The sequence below is a fragment of the Protopterus annectens genome, chromosome 2.part1 (assembly GCF_019279795.1).
Source record: "Protopterus annectens isolate FY-2018-M chromosome 2.part1, PAN1.0, whole genome shotgun sequence".
In the NCBI taxonomy this organism is placed as follows: Eukaryota; Metazoa; Chordata; order Ceratodontiformes; family Protopteridae; genus Protopterus; species Protopterus annectens.
In genome coordinates this window covers 677,999,192-678,022,762 of record NC_056729.1, presented here as the reverse complement: position 1 = coordinate 678,022,762, position 23,571 = coordinate 677,999,192, and the positions used below count along the sequence as shown (strand labels likewise).

At 40.2% G+C, this 23,571-nt stretch overlaps 1 protein-coding gene across 2 annotated transcripts in view; it reads right to left on the bottom strand.

The window, feature by feature from the left end:
- The window catches only part of PDGFRL (platelet derived growth factor receptor like), a 601,289-nt gene that overhangs the window by 377,577 nt on the left and 200,141 nt on the right, over positions 1-23,571 (bottom strand). The gene's annotated exons all lie outside the window — the stretch shown is intronic.

Sequence of the window (23,571 nt, the reverse complement as noted above, 5' to 3'; positions counted from 1 at the left end):
AAGGAAGTTATTTAAGGCGTATTAGAAATCTATGGAGTGTTCTGAAGAAACCCATCAGGATGGGTGAAAGCGCTTAACCTATAGTTCAGTATTTTAACCTATAGTTTAGTATTTTATCAGATTTATATTTGTATTGCCTTGTGAATAAACGTTTGAACTGTGAAGTGGCTGGAGATTGTTGCATTCGTTATATTACATTCTGGTTTTGGAGGTGAACGAGCACTTATTGGGTACTCCGTGGCTGTAAGTTTATAAGGTCTTCAGCCATTCTTATCATTTGATTTTTAGGCATAGAAGCCTGAGCATGCGGCCTGGGCATCGGTTTTCTAGGCATGGTACGAGCTTTAGGCCTTAAAGAAGACGGTGGCGTTGGTTTAATATGCAAGTCTCTAGGCCTGAATACACCCTCAGAAGCCGGTGCTTGCACAGCGGCTCCGGACCCATCCAAGGTAGAGACATCCGCAGGTTCCACAGTTGAAGCAACTCATGGCATACCGGACTCTGAATGGGTCTCAGTAGCAGCCTGCGAATCAGAAGTAGTGGGTATCAGAGGCTGCGAAAGCACCTCACTGAGTACCGGCGAACTGGTGGCTGGCTTAGGAGAAGCGTCATCGGCAGCTTTGGAACTAGGTGGCCTGTCTCTGTCTTTATCTTCGCATTTTTTTGGAATGCCGGTAGTCGGATGGCTTACCGACGACATATCTGGATAATTAAACTGAGAACCGAAATATTTAGAAGAATAAATATACCGATGATTGATAGTTCGTTGGTTAAAGAAGGCACAAAACTGACAGCGAGGTACGTCATGGTCAGGGCCTAGGCAAGGAATACAGTAAGAATGAAAATCTTTATGAGGTATTTGCTTTCCACAAGAAATGCAATTATTAACTTTTACTGACATCTGTAAAGAGCAAGAAAAAGTTTCCCCAATGGGGTTCTTAGCTTTAGTTGAAGACTTTGGTTCTGAAACTCGAAAACGGAAATTTCAGGAGTCGGCCGACCGGCACTTGCGAACTGCTCCTGCTTTGGGCACCGCATGGCAAGAAAGACTGATGTAATGGCATCGGCTGCATGCTTTATACCCCTGACGACCTGATGTCATGGAAGATGAGACAGCAATCGACGCACGACCCAAGACTTTGATAATCAGGCTGACTGAGGGCTACTGCAGGCAGATAACCCAAATGTGATGACTGCAACAGTGAAGCATGAAGAACATCTACTCAAGTACTAACTCCCTTGCCCAACATTTCTTAGAATTTATAAACTCAAACACCCAGGTTCAACTGGTCAACACTCCCCCAGAGGTGACAACATATTGGACCTGGTCATCACCAACATGGGCGAATACTGGAGGTCAACCCCTTGCTGGTTAGATCTGACCATAAACAAATCACTTTAGATATCCATATTCCGCCCCCACCCCCGGACAAAGAAACCACCGTGAAAAACTTTTCAAAAGCAAACTTCACACTACTTAAGACCAAGGTGGAAAATTTCAAAGCCCCCATGCTGAAGGATAACGCTGTCCAAGCTGCAAAATCCTTTACTAATGCATTCTTCGGGCACCTACAAGAATGCATGGATCGTGCCATCCCAAGCAAACCCAAGACTCACTCCTCCAAGAAAAGGAAACCAGTCTGGTGGACTCCTGCCATAAACAAACTATACAATAGAAGGAGGAAACTAGTACAGAAAAGAGTAAAATCCCAAAAAGGGAAGACATCCGTGATCAGTACCAGCAAGAAACTACGATCCCTCATAAAATCATCCAAGGCGAGCTTTGAAGGAAAAATTGCCAAGGACTCCAAAGATAACCAGAAGGCATTCTTTAGCTATGTCAAGAATCTAAGTGGCAATGCTCAGATCTGCTTGGAGTTAGTGCAGAATGGCACAAAATACACTGAACCGACTGATATTGCCAACATCCTGGCAGACAGGTTCAGGGCAAACTTCACCCCCCTCTCACCCCCAAAAGGGCCCATAACCATAGCAGAAGAATGTAGAGTCCCTGGAATCACAGACAGGTTAAAACAGCCCTCTCGAAAGCCAAAAATACAGTATCAATGGGACCAGATGGTGCCCCAGGCTGCGTCCTACACGAGCTCAAAGATGAACTAACCCCTCACCTAAACACACTGTTCAAACTCAGCTTCTCTCCAGGCTACGTACCCATAGAGTGGCACACAGCAACTATTATTCCGCACCACAAAGGTGGAGCCAAAACAGACCCCAGGAACTATCACCCTATAAGCCTGACTAGCTTGGTCTGCAAGGCTATGGAGCACATCATCATGGAACTCATTAACAGAGGCATTGGGAACCTCCAAACACTGGACCCTACCCAGTTCAGCTTTGTTAAGGGCAGATCATGCCTCCTAAACCTGCTGGACTTCTTTGAGTCAGTTACCAAGGCCATAGACAAGGGAAAGGTGGTACACACAGCCTAACTAGACCTGGGTAAGGCTTTCAACACCATTCCCCATTCTGGTATTATAGACAAGCTCACCAGCCTGAACATAAACCCCTACATCACAAGATGGGTTGCCAAGTGGCTCACGGACAGAACCCACATGGTGAGAGTTACAGGAGCTAGGTCCGACTCTAAACCGGTTACAAGTGGCATTCCCCAGGGCTCAGTCCTAGGACCCCTCCTGTTCGGCATATACTTCTCAGAGGTACAGGCAAGCACAGGGGGACTATGGCTGACCAAGTTCACAGAAGGCTGCAAACTAGGGGCTATAAATGACTCTCTGGCTGACACAGACATCCTCCAAAATGGTCTCACTGAGATGGATACCTGGTGTCAAAATCATGGCCTCAAGCTAAATGCCAAAAAGTGCATAGTCATCCCCTTTGGAAAAAAACAAAGTACCCACAAACTACCACATAGGTGGTAGTCCCCTAAATACGGAAGACGTAATAAGAGATCTGGGGATGCAAGTAGATAGTAATCTCACCTTTGATAATTACATTGCCAAAGTGGTTAGCAAATCCTTCTACGTGGCCCACCTAATCACAAAAGGGATCGCATCCAGATCAAAAGAAGTCATTGTGCCCCTCTACTCATCACTCACCAGACCCATCATAGAGTACAGTGCCCCATTTATGATGTACCTAACAAGACACCTGCAACAGCTGGAAAGACCACAGAAGTACCTCACCAAGAGGATCACTGGCCTCAAACAGATGCCCTATGCAGCTCAACTGAAGAAACTCCAGCTGTACTCGGTTGCATACCGCCTACTCAGAGGTGATCTCTGCCTGACATACAAGGCCATGTCCAACCCAGAATTAATGGACATGCTCCACCTAAAGAAAACCTTATCCCCTTGAGCCACATGCTCTAGAGATCTAAACCTCACCACAACAATAAATAGGACATGCTGGAGGGATAGATTTCTGTCCCAGAGACTTCCCATGCTTTGGAACAAGATTCCAATCTACATTAGGCAGAGTTCCTCACTAACACTCTTCAAAAGAAACCTTGACAAGTGGATGGGAAACAGAAAGTTTACCCCGGGGATCACTTTAGTGGCTCTGCTGGACAGAGTCACAGGGAACTAATCTAAGGGGGCGGTGAAAGCCAACACATTCTGGCTAGGCTTATAAATGCCTTTGGGCAGATAGCCTAGTACCTACCTATAAACCTATGAACCTATGATGGTTACATTAATCCAGGTGATACAAATGGGTTCCTGCATGGACAGTGATCAGGATTTAATGAATGAAGATGTTGCTGTACTAATTCCCAATTTTGCATACAGTAACTTTATACATCAATTATTTTGATGGCTTTCCATACTCAGGATATATATATATATATATATATATATATATATATATATATATATATATATATATATATATATATATACATATATTGGTCTACTTTAATATAATGAAAAATGATAATCATGAATGTTATTTTCACGGGTGAATAAACACTTACTATCTGAAACCCACCTAGGTAGGCGGCTGCACCCCCCCAACTATACAGTGGGGAAAACGGCAAATTTCCACATATTGAGAAAGTGTTTATTTGTCCTGGGGTACGTGGTTTGGGATTTTTGGTTTTGTTACTTTCGTCTTGTGAAAATAACGTTTTGTGATTATGGGTTTTCCTTATATCAAAGTAGACCCTATAAGTATATACATATATGTGCAGACACACACACACACGCACACACACATATATATATATATATATATATATATATATATATATATATATATATATATATATATATATATATTTAAAATATATACATATTAAAACAATCCTTACAAAATTCTCTCAACAGGCCACGATAGCAAGTCCCAAAAGCCCTCTGGTATACATATGTCTTCTCAAATTCTCCCAGTACCACATGTAAGGTCACTTTTGAGAAAGCACAATGACATGTCAGAAATCAATAGGACTATTTCACAGATCCACTAGACAGGATGAAAGATTTATACTCCCGAATACGCACAGGACAGGTAACTTTACCTCTTGCAATGACATTATTTCCTTACTTCAGCATTCAGTATCTAATAGATTTTTCTGAATTCTGGTTCAGGAAACCACTTCAACAACTTGGTAATATAGGACAAATGTGACCAACACTAATGGAACTTTAACGAATTCAAAGACGTCAAGCGTGTTTATGACACCTTGACAGCATCCAGGGCAACTTTCAACCAGGCCACTTTCAAATCAGTGTGAACAACATTGCACTAATAGGGTATATCATAAACAGAGAGGACAAGGATCCTTCCAAATGTCTAAGGAAATAATCCAGATTGGTGCAGAAATCATTTTGACTCACAAATGGCAGTTGGATCCACACATATTTTGAGACATTGTACAGATATAAACCAAGGGTGACCTACAATATAAGCACTCTTTCAACAGGTGTAGGGGAATTAAAAGTCCCAGATTTTGAACTGTATAGTATGGCTGCAAAGTTAAAACTTTTATAGGGACTATAATCCAACAACTATGAAGCTAGATGAAAATTAGCTTTATTTGTTTTAAAGTATGGAGGAGAGAAAGTGTTTTATGAGATGCTTAAAAGGAAGAAATCTTGTAGAAGACAGAGATAAAACAATAGTTTGGGATTTAATGTCACTGAATAAAGAGGGGACTAAAGAAGGCTAATATATGGGTGCCTGGCTTGAAGATTTCTTGTTTATTAATTTAGGAAGGGGGTAGAAAATACAGACAAGGCAATTCATAAGGAATTTGAATAGATTTCCATAACTGCTATACTAGGAACAGTTATGCAGAATACTGGTGATGAATCATACTCTTCTTTTATTATGGCACCTGTGTACGGGAATTATGGTGGGAAATGTGATCTGTAAAGAAATCTTTAATTTATTGTTGGCATATTTAAGAAAATTCAGATTATGTACTGTCAAGAAGCAAAATTGGACATTTGTGGATGGTGTGATGGTTTGACACAGGACAGGAGCAAAACTGCAGGAGTAAAGTTAATGACTCCTTGTGTAAGACACTTTGTAGTATAATATCAGTCGACAGACTAACAAATTTAGATTGTTACAGGGAAGAGATCTGGGTATATGAATAACTCAACAGGAATAGGAGAGAGTAATGTTAGTCACTAGGTATGCTACTAATTCTCAAATATTTTGCTTTTTTGGTTAGCAAAGTCTGTTAAAGTATTTTTACTCTCTTGTCCAACTTGTCAGAATTTTTCTCAGAGTAAAAGCACATTTTTGAAGGTGTAATATTCTCATGCTAGGCAATTTGTATCATACAGGATTCTGCTCTGGTATCCAATCATAATCAGCATGTTATGCGTTTGAGAGACGGACATCAAGAAATTCACCTTACGAGCAAAGCTCAAGAGGTGACTTGATGCCAATGCTGACAACATATGAAGAGCAGGGTTATGATTGGAAAAACTCAATCATAATTCGTTGCAGAGCATGGAAATGTATCCAATACCACGTACTACAAAAGTTAGAGAAAATGTGTAGCAGCGTTAAGTGAAACACCATTATGTTTTCTTACATCTTCTTTTGTATATATAGAAAATACTGTATATATCTTATGTAATTATTCCTATAACATCTGTTTACCCATTAGCTTCGCTATAACAATTTTTTTGTGTAATATGGGAATTACTGTAAACGAGTATAATGTGTTACGAAGAATGTTTTTGGAACTTTTCTCCCTGGGATTTAACTGCAAAAGGGTCTTTCACAGCCAGTTGGACTTTCCCATTAAACAAACGCAAACACACAAACAAACAAACTTACTACTACCACACAGACAGCTACCGTCACAGAACAGTGTCAAGAAGACAACTTTAAAATACGGTAAAGACTTTATTAATCCAAAAAAGAGAAAGGCTGAGTGGGTGTCTAATATTTTAAAGCTTTCAGTGTTTCTTGATGTTGCTGTGTAGTGGATTCTGAGCTTAGTTAATACTCTAGCATGAGACTAGAACTTAACAGTGGTGAGGGGTCAGAAAGGTGCACAATAAGTGTGTCATTTCACTGACTTCACAGTGTACACTCCATGCACTACATACAGTATGAGAATGCCCCATATTGTAGCCAACAAAATAAGACTTGCAGGAATATGTGAACTACTCTAGCCAAGTAACCAGGGCACATAGATTAATACTTGACTGACACAGATTTGTCCAAGAAATCATCATTGCTAAAAGATACATTTTCAGAGAGAAGATATCTGAAAAATGATTGACAGAGAAGTGAGATCTGCAATTCAAGAAAAAACAGTACATATAAACCATAAATCTTGAACACTAAGTTGAAGAGGAATGTGTGTTATAGAAGAAATAAAGACAAAACTTTAGCTATGAAACTGACAAATTCAATATACAGCGGAGAATTAGAAACATTTTGCACAATAACTTGACAGTTCTGAGTGCATTCACAGAAACAGTAAGACCTGTGGGTGCAAGACCAGAATTTGTTGATAAAACAGGGACAATATTAAAAGACCTGTAAGACAGGAGATGTAATTCATAAAAGAAAAAGGTGAAAGAAAACTGTGTAGGACTTGCAATTATAGCATATTTTTAATGTCAGGGACGTAAAGTATGCTTTGTGTTTTTTCATGCAAATCTAAAAATGTGAGTTACATAGCTGCACAACTTAGCATGCATTTATATGGGGAGGATATCAAGAACATTACAGAAAATAATTTACGAGCACATTTATGCTGTAACGACTAGGGCTGAAATAAACACATTATCAGAAGATGTACTGATACGTAATAACAGCATGTTTAAATTCATAGTATTACAAGCAGTTTATTCGGTTTATTGAAAGGAAACAGTAGAAGAACAGTTAGAATAGAGACAAATGTTCACTGCAGCTTAAACTCGATGGTTGCGACATGGCTGGACTAAATGACATGGAAAATGTTAAAGTTTTTGTTTACATGAAGGCATTTAATGCATTAATCAGCTGATGTGTTATGTGATTCACATGGAATATTTAAAGATGTCATTTTGTGCATGTGTGTTCCACAATCAGAAGTCCCAGAGGAGATAAATGTCCTTACTTGGGAATAACTTATATATATATGTGTGTGTGCGTGTGTGTGTGTGTACGTATGTGTGTGCGTGTGTGCGTGTGTGTGTGTGTGTGTGTGTGTGTGTGTGTGTGTGTGTGTGTGTGTGTGTGTGTGTGTGTGTGTGTGTGTGTGTGTGTGTGTGATTTGAACTCCATCAGCATACTAGAGGTTTATTAGCTGAAAGAAAAAGGTAACTTAAGGAAAATTCAATGGCCAGCTGTCTGGAAGTTGTTAGTCCAGTGGCCAGGACAGCAGTGAAAAATGCTGAAGGTCTTGGGTTCGAGTCCCACATAAGAGTTAATACTTTCCTTTCATATTTCATCGGTGCGGTGGTACAGCGGTAGCATTGTTGCCTCACAGCAAGAGGTTCTCCTGTTCGATTCTCGGCTGGAGTGCCTTCTGTGTGGAGTCTGCATGTCCTCCCCGTGTTCAAGTGGCCTCCGAAAGACATGCATGAATGGGCGTGCCTTCGCTGAAGGTTGGGCATCGGGCTGGCAACTCGGCACCATAAAAATCGACTGCCAATCATTAGTGGACTGGAGTTCCGCTGTGGCAACCCTTAACTGGGAAAAGCCGAAAAGACAAACAACAAACTTTCCGTTCATATTTCCACGATTGTAACAAAGCTTAAAAGAAGGCTACTGTGTGTGTGTGTGTGTGTGTGTGTGTGTGTGTGTGTGTGTGTGTGTGTGTGTGTGTGTGTGTGTGTGTAATTTTACAAGGAACAGACAGTGAGAACTCAAAGGCACACAGGTAACAAACTGGTCTCACTGCATGCTGCCTTCAGCACTCTGAGAAGGAGACTAGAGAAGTTTACAGACTATACAAATAGCTTCATATGTCCTATTGATCTGCATTAACCAGCTCAATGGATTATGAAAATAAAAGAAAATCACAATGGTCTATAACAGTGGTGCTAGCATGAATAAGGCTCTGTGCATATTGCCAAAAGACACACCATCAGTCTTTGCCTTAAAGTAACTATAGTATTCATAGGTTCATAGGTGTGTACTAGGCTCATGGCCCTGGAGCATTTACAAGCCACCAGACGTTAGTTCCCAGTGCCTCTATCAAGTAGAGCCACTGGAGTGATCCCTGAGTGACCTTTCTATTTCCCATCCACTCATCAAGATTTCTCTTGAAGAGGGCCAGTGAGGTGCTCTGCTTGACATGTATGGGAAGTCAATTCCAGAGCATGGGCAGTCTCTGGGTTATGAACCTGTCCCTCCAGCATGTTCTGTTGATTGTGGTAATGAGGTTGAGGTCTCTGGAGCATGTGGTGCGGAGGGATTGGGATTTCTTTAGATGTAGCATTTCTAACAAAGCTGGGTCAGACATGGCTTTGTTAGTCAAGCAGAGATCGCCTCTTAGTAGACGATAAAGAAATTAGTGGTCAGAGCAAATCATAGTGAAGTGATAGCTACTGATGGGGCAGCAAACTCTTGGTACCGTTACTGAAAGAGAAAGAAACTGTACATTTCTGATAACAGGGGGAGTTACTATTTAATAAGATCCAGTTAGGACTGAAAGACATGTTTTTGGAAATGATATTATTTCACATTATCAGCAGTACTCTTTTTTATTGTGCTGCATACCTAAGGATATGTCCATCTTTTGTCTGTTGTCACCTACAGCAGAGGCAGAATTCAGAGAAAACATTCATGTGCATCACTTGTTTCCCAGTATTACTGCTCCTACAATCAGTTCTGAAATGATGTATTTAAAAATTAGCAGTGAGTACAGAAAACCAAGTTTTGTTCATTAAGCTCATTGTAGGAAAATGTCATAGCTTTATAACTTTCAAACTATGATGTGTACCCCAAATCCACCTAAAGAGAATGAAAACACATGGCATTTTTGAAGATGTCTGTAGTGAAAAAAAATATATAGAACTATGGAATGTCCACACAGTGGAGCCATTTAAAAAGGTAATTACATTTAACCATTTCTACAATTTATACGAATAGTTAAACAATGAAAAGTATGCCAGCTCAGTCATGAGTGTTTTGTTTCCTGCCTCAGTCTGCTGGCATTCCTTGCATTGATCTACTATTTATGGTCATGAGTATCTTTGTCTTGCAAAGCTCTCATTTCAAAGAAAGAGCCTCATACCTCTGGCCTTCAGCATCATTACTTATTAATGGTAGCTCTGTAATACAAATGGGACGGCATTGGACTACAAATAAAAAGAAAGTTACCCATGTAAGTTCAGCTTAATTACAGACGTGAAAACGCCTATGGTGATTGAGTCACTGTGCTTAAATATACCATATCCACCGAATGTGATATAAAAAGGCACCGAGACTTTCTTAATGTAAGTTGTACACAGACATCATCAATACATGCACTGCACAAGCACTAGCAAGTGCTTCGACTGTTAATTAGCATTACCTTACATGATGGGTCTGGTTGTAAGACTGACTATTGTTTTACAGATTATGCTTTTCTTGTGACTGTGTGTTACTGAAATTAGATTCACTGACATTTGCTTTAGTGAGGAAACCTGTTCATAGGTTCATAGGTTCATAGGTTCATACTAGGCTATCTGCCCTAGGGCATTTATAAGCCCAGCCAGAGTGTGTGTGGCTTTCACCACCCCTTAGGATGAGAATACTATATCCATTAGTTTGCTGTGCCTCTGTCCAGCAGTGACACAGAGATGATTCCCGGGGTAAACCTACGATCTCCCATCCACTCGTCAAGATTTCTCTTGAACAGAGTCAGTGAGGGGCTCTGCCTCACATGGACTGGGATTCTGTTCCATAGTGTAGGGAGTCTCTGGGTGATGAATCTGTCCCTCCAGCACGCCCTATTTATATCCGTGTTGAGGTTTAAGTCTCTTGCTCTCGTGGCTCTGGTGGATTTGGATTTTTTGAGGTGGAGCATGTCCATTAATTCCGGGTTGGACATGGCCTTGTATGTCAGGCACAGATCACCTCTGAGCAGACAGTATGCGACTGAATAGAGCTGGAGTTTCTTCAGTCGGGCATCATATGACATATGTTTGAGCCCCTTTATCCTTTTGGTGAGGAACTTTTGGGGTCTTTCCAACTGCTGGAGGTGTCGGGTAAGGTACATTCCGAATGGGGCGTTGTACTCAATCATTGGTCTGATAAGTAAAGAGTACAGGGGTACAATGACCTCTCCTGATCTGGATGTGAATCCCTTCATGATCAGGTGGGCAATGTAGAAGGTCTTCCTAACCACTTTGGCAATGTGAGTGTCAAAAGAGAGGTTACTGTCAACTTGGGTCCCCAGGTCCCTGATAACTTCTTCCGTGTTTAATGGATTACCACCTATGTGGTAATTAGGGGTTACCTTGTTTTTCCCAAAGGGTATGACTATACATTTTTTGGCATTTAGCTTAAGGCCATGGCTCTGGCCCCAGTTATCCATTTCTATGAGACCTCTCTGGAGGATGTCTGTGTCTGATGGAGTGTCAATTATGGTGCCCAGTTTGCAGTCATCTGCAAATTTTGTCAGCCACAATCCCCCTATGTTTGCCTGCACTTCAGAAAAATAAATGCCGAACAAGAGGGGGCCCAGGACTGAGCCCTGTGGGACACCGCTCGTGACCGGCTTAGAGTCTGACATGGCACCAGCAACTCTAACCCTATGTGTTCTGTCCTTGAGCCAGTTTGCAACCCATCTTGTGACATGTGGGTTTACATCTAAGCTGGTGAGCTTTTCTATGATGCCCGAGTGGGGTATTGTGTCGAACGCTTTTGCTAGGTCAAGGTAGGCTGTGTGAACTGCCTTACCCTCATCAATGGCCTTAGTGACTGTTTCGAAAGTCGACCAAGTTCAAGAGGCAGGATCTGCCCTTGACAAAGCCAAATTGGGTAGGATCCAGTGTCTGTAGGTCCCCAATGTCTTTATTTATGAGTTCCATTATGATCCTCTCCATAGCTTTGCAGACAAGGCTCGTCAAGCTTATGGGGTGGTAATTTCCAGGGTCCGTAGAAGCACCGCCTTTGTGGAGTGGGACCACAGTTGCCGTACGCCATTCTTTGGGTACGTATCCTGTAGTAAGGCTAAGATTAAACAGCAGCCTTATGTGTGGGTTTAGTTCCTCATTGAGTTCGTGTAGCACACAGCCGGGGACACCGTCTGGTCCCATTGATGCTGTGTTTTTTGCTTTAGAGAGAGCAGCTCTCACCTGGGCATCTGAGATGTTTGGGAGGCTAGACTCTGGTGGGATAGATATTTCTCCTTTTGGGGTGGAGGGAGGAGAGAAATTTGCACTGAACCTGTCTGCCAGTATGTTGGCAATGTCTGTGGGATCAGTGATTTTTTTTATCATTTTGGACTAATTCTGAGCATATCTGGGAGTTTCCACCCAGGTTTCTAACATAGCTAAAGAAAGCCTTATGATTGTCTTTTGTGTCATTAGCGATTTTTCTCTCAAAGTTGGCCTTGGATGATTTTATGAGTGATCGTAGTTTTTTGCTAGTATTGATCAGAGATGCCTTCCCTTTTAGGGATTTTGCTCTGTCATGTAGTAGCTTTCTCCTCTTGTTGTAGAGTTTGTTTATGGCTGGGGTCCACCAGACCGGGCGCCTGCCTTTGGTGGAAAGGGTCTTGATTTTATTAGGGATTGCTTGATCCATACATTCCTGGAGGTGCTCGTATAAGGCATTTGTAAGGGTTTCAGCAGCGTGGGTTGTGGTTTCCACTGGCTCGGGGGCCTTGAAGGATACCACTCCAGTTTTAAGAAGTGTGAAGTTTGCTTTTGAGAAGTTCTTCACTGTGGTCTTTTGCTGGGGTGGGGCGGGATGTGGATCTCCAATGAGATTAATTTATGGTCTGGTTTCACCAATGAGCGATATACTTCCCGTGTGGAGCATTTTGTCCCCATGTTTGTGATGATCAGGTCTAGTATATTTTCTCCTCTTCTGGGAATGGTGACTAGTTGTTCCATAGCATTTGAGTTTATGAACTCCAGGAACCTTTGGGCTAGGGTGTTGGGGCTTGAGTAATGTTCCCAGTCTATGTTTGGGTAGTTGAAGTCACCCAATATGATGGTGTTTGGAGAGACATTCATACTCTCCAGTGTCTTCAGGAAGGCTGTGTGGGTTTCCTGAGTTTGAGTAGGTGGTCTGTAGCATGCTACAAACTGTAGGGCAGTTTTACCTATGGTTAATTGCACCTGGATGGTCTCCGATGCTTCGTACGTTGCCACTAACCTGGAGGTGTGGGTATACTTTATGAATATGGATACTCCCCCTCCTTTTGTGGTTCGGTCCGGATTTTGGGGCCGGAACGCATGATATGAGGTATAACCTGATAGTGCTGGGGTGCTCTCAGGAGCCTTGAACCAGGTTTCAGTCACAGCACAGACATCGATGCTCTCCATACTGAGGAGGGCTTCGAGGGCGTGCATCTTGAGGTTTAGACTTCTGGCATTGAGCAGTATTACCCTTAGTTTTTCTCCATTTTTGTTTTCTAGGGTGGTAGGTTTATCATTTGAGCCTTGCCTAAAAAAGGCACTATGGGGGTGGCAAGAGCCTTTGCCAATATCCGGAAGCCCAGGGGTGACAGGTGCAAGCCGTCCCTTGCGAAGCAGCGTGGCTTGTCAAGCATGTCATCCCAGGCAGACAGACATTGGATCCCCTTAGAATGACACCAGTAATTAAGCCAATTATTAAAGCTGATCATTTTGTCTCTGTATTGTGGCATCATTCTTGGTGAGGGTAGGATACTGCTCAGGGTCAGGGTCATACCAATTTATCAATTTCAGTAACTTTAAAAAAATGTGGGGCAGAGATTCTCTGTTTAAGAGAAACCATGAAATCACCACATTTTGGAGAAGGCTTTTTTTCCTACTGCAGTTGCTTCAGAGTACTGGTACAGTCATTTGAATATATACTCACAAAGATACAAATACACTTGCAATAAAAAAAAAATATATCACATTGCATGCTGGAATACAGTTTTCATCGACTTACTAGAAGTGATGCTTAACTGGGAAGACTGCTTTCACTAAGTCAAATTAAAAGAAGTCAACTTTGTTTAGATTCATCAAATCTCACATAAACAAACCATCTATCTTTTCATATGTTTCATCTGACAAATTAGTAAACTAAAACAACATCAGTCAGGGTAGCATAGTAGCTTCTCCAGTTAAATTCCCAGCTAGGGTGCCTTCGTCACCACATCTATTTCTCCATGTGTCCAATCAGGTTTTCATCAGGTGCTCCAGTATTTTTTCACATATTACAAAGAAATGCAGGTAAGTGAATTGATCATTCTTTAGACTACCTATAGGTATATATGTGATATGTTACAGTGTGTATATTCTGTGATGGGCTCACATCCCATCCTGAAACTGTTTGCCTTATCCACACTGTTTATTGGGATCGGAACTAGCTTGACTGAGACCATGAACAAGGTACAACAGGTACTAGAAATGAATAAATAGATGAATGAATGAAAGAATGGCTGAATTAATTTGTTAAATCTGTTAATACTGAATGATGATCCTCTTTTCAATTGTTAAAAATAATTGCAGTAATTATAAAAATAACTGATCTTAACCAATTTCCACTGCAAAGAGAAGTTGCAATTCAGGTTCATGTAAATCTTTCATCTAAAACTCCATCATCCCTACTGAAATACAGCTGGAATGCAATTGCCAAAGTAGCTTCAGAAAAGACTTTATCCTACACAGACTTAGTTTTGTGATGAAACCAAATAAAGTGAACAGAATCTGCACTGGCCAGCTGGCATCTCTAGCATGAAGTGTCAACCTTTTGACCTTGATTCTAAAGTGCAGCAGTGGTAACCTGACAAAAGTGAATCATCTTTTTTTTATCTTCTTTATTGCTATTTTGTACATAAACAATGGTTAGTGAGATAGTAAAACAATGGTAGACTTCAGACCATTAAATTGTTTCTGTGCTTTGATAAAGAGTCTGCAAAAACTCTACTTCATCTTCCAACTCTACAATGCTCATTACATAGCCAATCATATTTTATCTTATTTCACAGTGGTGGATCCAGGAATCTACAAAAGGCATTAATGTGTCACCTTTATTGTATATAGTATAAAAGTCCATCAAAATATAAAGACAATTGCAATAGTCAGCCTCTGCTTAGTCTTCTAATAAAAATATAGAATGATAAGGAAATTAGCATCAAATCTTTCATCACTTCTGCAATGACAAGAGCCCTTACACCACCCGTGCTCGAGTGTATAAAATTATATTTATTGAAGTAGTATATGTGGGAAAACAGATGCAAAGTTGTAATACTGGCACAAGTGGCAACTCCCAACAGTTCAGCAGCCCGCAGTTCTCTACATTCATTCTCCAGTGCATGGAACGTTATTTCTCATGACGTGAAATGATTTACAAAACACAGAAAACTTGTTAACTAATGTAACTAACCAGTTCAGAGCATGGTTAAAATTCTATTTAAGAATTACTATGATTCACTGTTATCTACCATGAATATTTTTAAAAAATATTTGACAAACCACGTCAATGTCAAAACAGCATGGAGCTTAGAACTTCTTAACACTCAAACATATGAAACTTTCCCATAGATCAGGAACTGTTGAAATGAATGTTACAGCCTGAAAGAAGCACTTACTTTAAATGACAGAATGGTAAACAAACAGGGGTGCTGAAGAGTAAAAGTACAGCTGTGCATTTAGTTTAGTCTAAAATGCAAGACAGCAGTATGATTCATTTAGTCAAGAGATAGGGACACAAAAGTGATAAGAAATACTGCATTGTATCTAAACATAAAGCATTCATGTTTTGCTGGTATATAATTACTGGGGGATACAGTTACTAACTGATTTTAGAGATAAAATGCCATCAGTGTTTTGTCATATAAATATACAATATTTTTATTGTGTACATACTTTCAAGCAAACAGCATCAAGAACAGGTTGCACAAATCAATGGATGCTGGGTAAACATTAATTGAATTACTACATGTACAGCACCTACAGAAAATGATAGATTAAATGTAATGCTATTTGGGACCAAAGGCACTGTCATCCCCTAACATAAAGATAGAAGTGCTGGAGTTCAGGATGTTTAATTTGTTGTCTGTCAATTTTTGTAAAAAATATTATACAATTACACTAAACAACACATTATAGTGAATATTGAGTACTGCAATATGTAGTAACTTAGTTTAAAAAGAAAAAATGACATGCAACACAAGCAATTTTTTTTTCTAGGGAAAAGATAACTTTGAAAAGGACACAAAAAACATACATACATAATGAAGTGATGAGGTCTAAGGATGACATCAATTCTGGGTGAGATTACTAAAGAGTAGTAAATGTGAGACGTTGAAAAAAGGACGTAGATGTAAGATATCAGTGTTGTGTTTAGGGGATACTCTCCTAATCTTTAGCACTGCCCCTTAAGAGTAAAATTAATTGAATACATGCCAGAAGTAGACAATTACCAGCAATGTACAGGTCCAAGTACCTGCATATGTGTGATGGTTATTTCAGCACTTCTCAGTTTTTTTATTTTTAATTTTATTTAGTTTTGCTACTCCCTCCATGCTGACTTGTACACTATGGAGTACGGTTGCTGACGTTCCAGGCTGTGGCCGGGAGCTCAAGGTTGGATCTGGATAACAAGGGGACTGAGTACCAACAAACATGCTACCTGAACCACTACAGTAACAAGGGAACAACATAACATTCACTAACTAGTGTCTGGAAAATAATTCACAACAGCATCATCTCCATCTTGTCACTCACATGTGGAACGAGCCACTGATTGCTGCTTTTATAACATAAACATATTTAGTATTGTAAGAGGTAACATTCATTTATAACTATTATTAATTATAAATATTATTAATTTATAATTGTTTATTTTGTTTTGTTACATTAATTTACCTTGATCATGCTCGTAGGACATGCCCTTCTATTTTTGAGTTTTTTGAACAACAAAAGGTTTATTTTTTCAGTAATACAAGACACAGTGCTGGACTGTAAAATCTCAGAACTAGAAGGTATCTCCTACATGACATGACAGGGTAAAATTAATACAAAACAAATAATTATAGCATCAATTCTTTTATCCAGCTTTGTGGGAAGCATACATGGCAGTTCAGATGAGAATCTATTAAGCCTAAGCTTGTGATCTATTATGTTGGCAATTCCCCTGAAATGTATGTCTAAACAGTTGCACAGTCAAACTTTAGTTTTGAAATGGTCACTTTCAGACATTCCTTGTTTTACTTATTTATTTTTTTACTTTTGTTTACCAGGAAGTTCTGACTGGACACAGGTTCTTTTTCAGCGCAGGCCCGGGGAGAAAAGCTCCACACAAGAAATAGCAACAGAGCACATGAAGAACAATTGTAATACAAATAAAAGTAATTATACAAGCACTAGCAAACATGGTAAGCATGAACAATATAGTTACTGCAGAACAACTGATAAAACAATACAATGGCCAATTATACCAGCAATAGTACCTTTGTATACATACAATATGACACATAGTAGTGATTGGGATTCTTTAGCCACAAGCTAGGGACTGCTAATCCAGAGTAGTAATATACTCATAGACCTAGCAGATGTTACTGTAATCTGAAACAGTTTATAAAGCAGATGTTCATCAAGATGGTGGAACAAGGTGGAGAAGAGCTAAGGGAATAGCATGGAAGACTGTAGGAGTAGAGAGGAGTCTGGGGAGGTAGTAGAAGTGGTGTTGAAAGTAGGTAAGAGTGAGGTAGTTGAAGATGTATTAGAAGTTGAGATGAAATGAGGTAGTTAAGAATGTTAGAGGAGGGTATGAGAGGTAGAGTAGTGGTGGAGAGGGAACAGGGGAAGCCAGAGCCTTCAGAGGAGAGACAGCAATGATCAGACAGTGGATGGCAGGATGGCTAGAGGAGGGGAGAGAAGGTGGGATTACTAGACAGGATTGGTGCATGGACATAACCAGTGACCTTTGAAGGGTTTTTTTAGTGCAGTTTTGAAGAGAGTGCAAGATGGTAATGTGGTTATAGATGGGGGGAGTGTTCCATAACCTGGCTATTGTGCATAAGAAAAGAGCTTCTCCAGCTGAGTTATTGGCTTTGGTTACTAGAAGTTGTTTTTTTGTTGCTGGAGTGTAGTGGTCTGGTGGTATGGTATGGCTGGAGAAGATTTTGAAGGGATAGGACTTTAAAGAGGATAGTATCTTGTGGGCAAGAGAGAGTTGATTCACGTGTAGAAGTTGAGGGAGTTCGAGCCAGTCAAGGTCTCTAAGTGAGATGCAGTGGTGGTTGTGATAGATGCTCCAGTGGCAAATTTAGCAATTTTGTTGTAATAAGCCTCAAGCTTGTTTAGGTCTGTTTGTCTGAGGTTGGTAAGTACATGAGAGGTGTAGAGTAAAGTGGAGAGAAGGTGTGACTTTGGCAACAGAAATCCTGGCTATTTTGGTGAGGAATTGTTTGTTTCTATAGAGGGCTTCTAGTTTTTTTGTGAAGTTTTTTTATGGTTAGTGAAATGTGAATATCGAATCTGAGATAGTCGTCAATCTCAACACCAAGTAGTTTGATGTGCTCTGTTGGGGAGATGATGGTATTGCCATTGGCTATGATATTAAAGTGGGGGTGGAAAGGTTACATTTTGTGGGTTGGAAGATGAGGAGTTTAGTCTTCCTTGGGTTGAGAATTAACTGGACATCAGATAGCCAAGTATCCACAGAGGAAAATGCTTCCTGGGTGATCTTATGAAGTTTAGGTATTGTCAGGGCTGTGCAGATGAGGGTGGAGTCATCTGCATACTGAATGAGAGGCCTGTTTGATGGTTGTGAAAAGATTATTGGTGAAAAGTGAGAATAGTAGGGGTCAAAGGATGGATCCCTGGGGAACACCAAGTGTGACAGTAAGTTGAGCAGATAGTTCATTATGCGAAATGGCGGATTGTTGGCGTTCAGTTAGATAGCTGTGAAACCAGTCTGTAGCTGATTGGAAAAAGAATAGGTTGGTGAGAACACAGATTAGTAGTTTGTGAGAGACCATGTCAAAAGCCTTAGATAGATCCAGGAATGTGGCAGATGACAATAGGCCATCATTTTTATGTTGATGGATAGTGTTAGTGAAACAGCGCAAGCTGGTAGTAGTGCTGTGCAATGGCCTGAAGCCATGTTGGGTGCTAGAGAGGAGGTTATTAGTTAGGAGGTAATCCTGGACTTGAGAATGGATGCATCTCTCAAGTATCTTGGAAAGAGGGGAGAGGATGGATATGGGATGGTAAATGAAGAGTTCAGTGGAGGAGCCACATTTATGGAGGGGTACAATGTGAGATATTTTCCACAGTCCAGGGACAAAGCATTCTGTCAGGGGGTTGTGTTGTTTAGCCAAAACTAGTAAGGTATCAATGAAGTGTTTGTTGAATGAGGTAGCAATACTGTTTGGGGAGTTGTAGGTGGGGGGGGGTGTCAACTTTACCTGGGTGGAGAATGGAATTAATGGAGGAACACAACTGCTTAGGGTTGTGATGGGAAGACTTTAGGGCAGATTGATAGTATTTTGTTTTGTCTTCTTTTATTTGCTTTTTGACCTTATTTCACTATTCCAGGAATGACTGTCTAGAGGTGGGAGTTTTTGTTGAGCGCCAGTGTTCCCAGGCCCTGTCCCTACATTTCATTAGTGACCTAGTGCCTTTTTTTAGCCAGGGGGAGTACTGTGCCTTGACTCTTCCACTTCTTAAGGGGGCATGTGTATTTAGGATGTTTAGGAAGGTGCTACTGAAGAACTGTACAGCTTCATCCAGACTGAGGTACTTTAGTGGTGATCAATTGCAGTTTTTAAGTGATGAGATAAAGATGAGAGGGTTAAAGTTTTTCCTGTTATGTATTATTCGATAGATGATGGTTTTCGACTTATTTTGTTTTATCTGACATAATAATTGATCAGCAAGTTCACAAGCACGATGCTTCACATCTCAACCAGATGAGACTTGAGAAATTCTAGTGTTTTCAAACCCCATTGTTACAAGCTTCAACTGCAAACTACATTTTACAGACTATGACAGGAAGTTCTGCTATTTATTTTACAAAGCCGTTATATAATAACTGATAGCAAAACCCTCTATTTATTCTGAGTGTGCACAACTAAGCAGCTTGTACCATATGTAACAAAGAACACTGTACTATTTCACATCTAAAACAGCATCAGATATGAACACATATATTTCTTTAAAAAAATTATACAATTAAAAATATTAATAATAATATTAATAATAACAGTAATAATAAATTGTTTTTTAAAGAAAATGTACTGCACTAATTGAGGTATACTTATTGCAATGCATTGGCTAGATTTTCTGACCTTCTTAGTATAAAAGAGACGTTACCACATAGTGTTTGCACACACCTGTAGTTCACACATTTTGACAAAGAAAAGTGTTGTTTTGGCTGTACAATTTTAGATTTCAATTTAAAAATGTATATTTTAAAGCCAGGTTCTACTGTGGTTTCCGCCACAGTTTCATATACACCGTTTTATAACTACCAGAGCTACATGCTTTTTGACATTAACAAAGATGTTAAATGCATGTTAAGAAGACTCTCGGTATTCTAATATCTGTCACACACACAGTTTAGAGAGCAGTTATAGTAAGCCATATAATCAAACAATGTCAAAAAGTTCCTTTAACAGCATTCTACCTGAAAGTAGGCAAATAATATTTCCTTTGTTTTTATCTTTTCTCAGATCATGGGCTGAATTTAATGTGTTTAGTTTCTTGAACAACTTTAAAATGTCAGTTGTTATGTCTAACATTTTTACTGTCTGTTTCAACTTCCATTCTTTTGCTAACACAGATTTTCGTATGTATGCCAATGCTTGATTTTCTACTTCTGTCCACCCCTCTTCCTCACCTCCTATATCCAGACCCATGAATTTCAAAGACCTTACAGTCTTTTCCCTTTTTTCAAAAAAATATCTTTCTATAGTCAGGGCAAGGAGAAGATTTGGTCTGAACCAGATTGCAAGTCTGCTATATTTACCACAGCACCACATTCACCCAGGGTCTTTTGCTTAAAGCTCTGAGAGGTGTGGAAAGCCCCAGAGTGTGAGATGCATGCTTTTCATCAAAAGGAAAGAAAAAAAAGCTTTTATTTAAAATGTTCTTAAATACTTTAAGTTGCACTCATAGTGACATCTATGACAATACATTTTTGTACTTTTCTGCTTTTTGTCCATGTTTTAACAGAAACAGTTATTTATTTGCATTTTTTCTTGTTTGTTCTGGAACCTTAGTCTTGTAGCTTCACTTGCAGTTGTGGGAAGATTGTGTATTATTGCAAGATTTTAGCATTGTTTATACATTACACTGCATGTCTATTTCCATAAGTAGAATTAAATCCAAAAGGTAGATTTTTGTATTTCAAGCTTGACTTACAAAGCCATGTCTGACCAGCTTTGTTAGCAATGCTACATCTAAAGAAATCCCAATCCCTCCGCACCACATGCTCCAGAGACCTCAACCTCATTACCACAATCAACAGAACATGCTGGAGGGACAGGTTCATAACCCAGAGACTGCCCATGCTATGGAATAGACTTTCCATACATGCCAAACAAAGCACCTCACTGGCCCTCTTCAACAGAAATCTTGATGAGGGGATGGGAAATAGAAAATTCACCCCAGGGATCACTCCAATGGCTCTACTCGACAGAGGCACTGGGAACTAAGGTCGGGTGGCATGATGCCAGGGTAATCCTATGGGCTAGGATTGTAAAGGCTCCAAGGCCATTAGCCTAGTACACACCTATGAACCTAAACCCAGTCCGGGGCCTCAGTCTTGTAGCTTCATTAACAATTGTGGCAGGACTGGTGATCTGCTGCCAGATTTGAGCCTCATTTAGTTATTCAATACAGCATTACTGGTAAATTTCAGTATAGTCTGGTGCCTTAGTTTGTGGAAGGATTCCAATAGTGGCAGTATTATGAATTCTGCTCCAGGATTTGTGCTTCAGTACTTTTCATAGCTATACATACTTGCTAATAGCTGCATTCCAGTGCCTTTCTGTTTACCTTGCTACTGTTTTACCCCTGTTCTTTGAGTCTATCCCAGCCCCCACTGAGACTCTAACTTAAAAGTTTCTCAAATTCTAACCACATGGCTAGAGCCCCAGTTTTATTTTTTCCTACCCTCCCACTCTTCTATTGTTCTGGTTTTAAAAGGTTGTGTCTCTATCTTCTGCCCCGTATAGTAATCTGAGTTCTAAAGTCCCTTTCTCCCCTCTTTAATTGCTATTGTCTATTGTGTGACCTATGTAAGTACTTTCCCACCTATTGTTTTCCATGGACAGCGCAGTGGTGCAGTGGTAGCATTTTTGCCTCACAGCAAGAGGTTCTCCGGTTTGATTCTTGGCTGGAGTGCCTTCTGTGTGGAGTCTGCATGTCCTCCATGTATTTGTGTGCATTTCCTCCGGGTGCTCCAGTTTCCTCCCACATTTCAAAGACATGCGTCTGAAGCGTTTCTCCCTGGGCCTCTGCTGAAAATTGGCTTTGTTCCAAGTCGAACTATCTCGGTAAACAAATGTTAAATAAAAATGTATCAACTAATTGCCCGACCAGCAGAACAGTATTGCACTTAAGTAAACCTCCCTTACTACAAATTGTCTCCTGCTCATTTTCCCAGAGCCCTCACCACACTCTGTGGGGGTCCTGAGTTATCTGCTCCACCTTTGGCAGATAAGACAATTATTTTGTTCTTTTGCACTTCAATTAGCTGTTTAGAGTGCTACTGCTTTATTTTGCCTTATTTGTTGATTTGCCTTTAAATCGTTCTAAAGGTCCCTAATACTTGAAATTGCCTTGTCAAAGTAGTTTGTTTACATTGTTTTGCTGTAGCATTACACTCACAAGCATTCTTTCTTGGTGTTTTTGCATCAAGAGGTTAGCTGTGCCCTGTACAGTCACAAATGGCCAGAAAGTAAATTTCATCTACAATACTACCATTAGAACTGAAACTTAGCTTCAACATTATTCAGCACGACTATCACATCTTAGCACAATCTAACGTAGTCTAGTGCCAAACTCCAGAGACCACCCAAGAAGACCTCTGTATAACCCAATCCACAACCTATAGTAGCTCACCCAAATACAGGTATGGACAACATGGATATGCAACTTCCAAATGTCACTGTAGCCAGCTTGGTAGATATGGGCATCCTGAGATGATGTAGCAACTGTCCCATGTCCACAGACAATAATTTAATACTTAAAGCATGTGAGAGGTGCACATACACAATTTCACTGGAGGCAAAATTCTTGCATAGAAACAAGGTTGTCAGGAACACACACACACACACACACACACACACACACACACACACACACACACACACACACACACACACACACCACATCCACCTCATACTCACAGGCATAACCATTCCTGGACTTTATTAACACAAATACCGTTGTCCATATAGTGTGCACACCCATTAGAAATTCAAACATATTGGATCTGATACTCATCAATATAGAAGAGTGCTGCAACCCCCCCCCCCCCCCCGTGTCACGTCCTTGCTGGGGAGGTCAGACCACAAAGCTGTCTGCTTTGAAATAAAAATCAACTTGGTAATCCCAGCAAACCCTGTAATAGTCAGGAACTATTACAAAGTAAACTACATCCTATAAAGCAATAGTTTGTCAAAATTCAATGACCCTTCCAACCCTGAGTTCACAGCAACCTATGAGAAATTGTTCATAGAGACCCTGTACAACCATGTAAATGGCTGTATACAGACTGCTGTAACTACTAGAAGTAAGCTCTAAACAATCTATAAAAATAAACCACACTGGTGGATTCCTGAAATTAATAGGGTATATAACAAAAGGGAAAATGGGTAAAATCAGGAAGAGCAATTCCAGTAACGATAGGAGCTGTCTAATTAGACTAAACAGGAAAGTAATTAAGTTCAATAAGACCAATGACAAGGTCAGGATGGCCTCACAGGCTAAAGACAACCACCTTCTGATGTGTGCTGAAATGGGGGTTACTGATGCCACCTTCACTGAGCAGAAT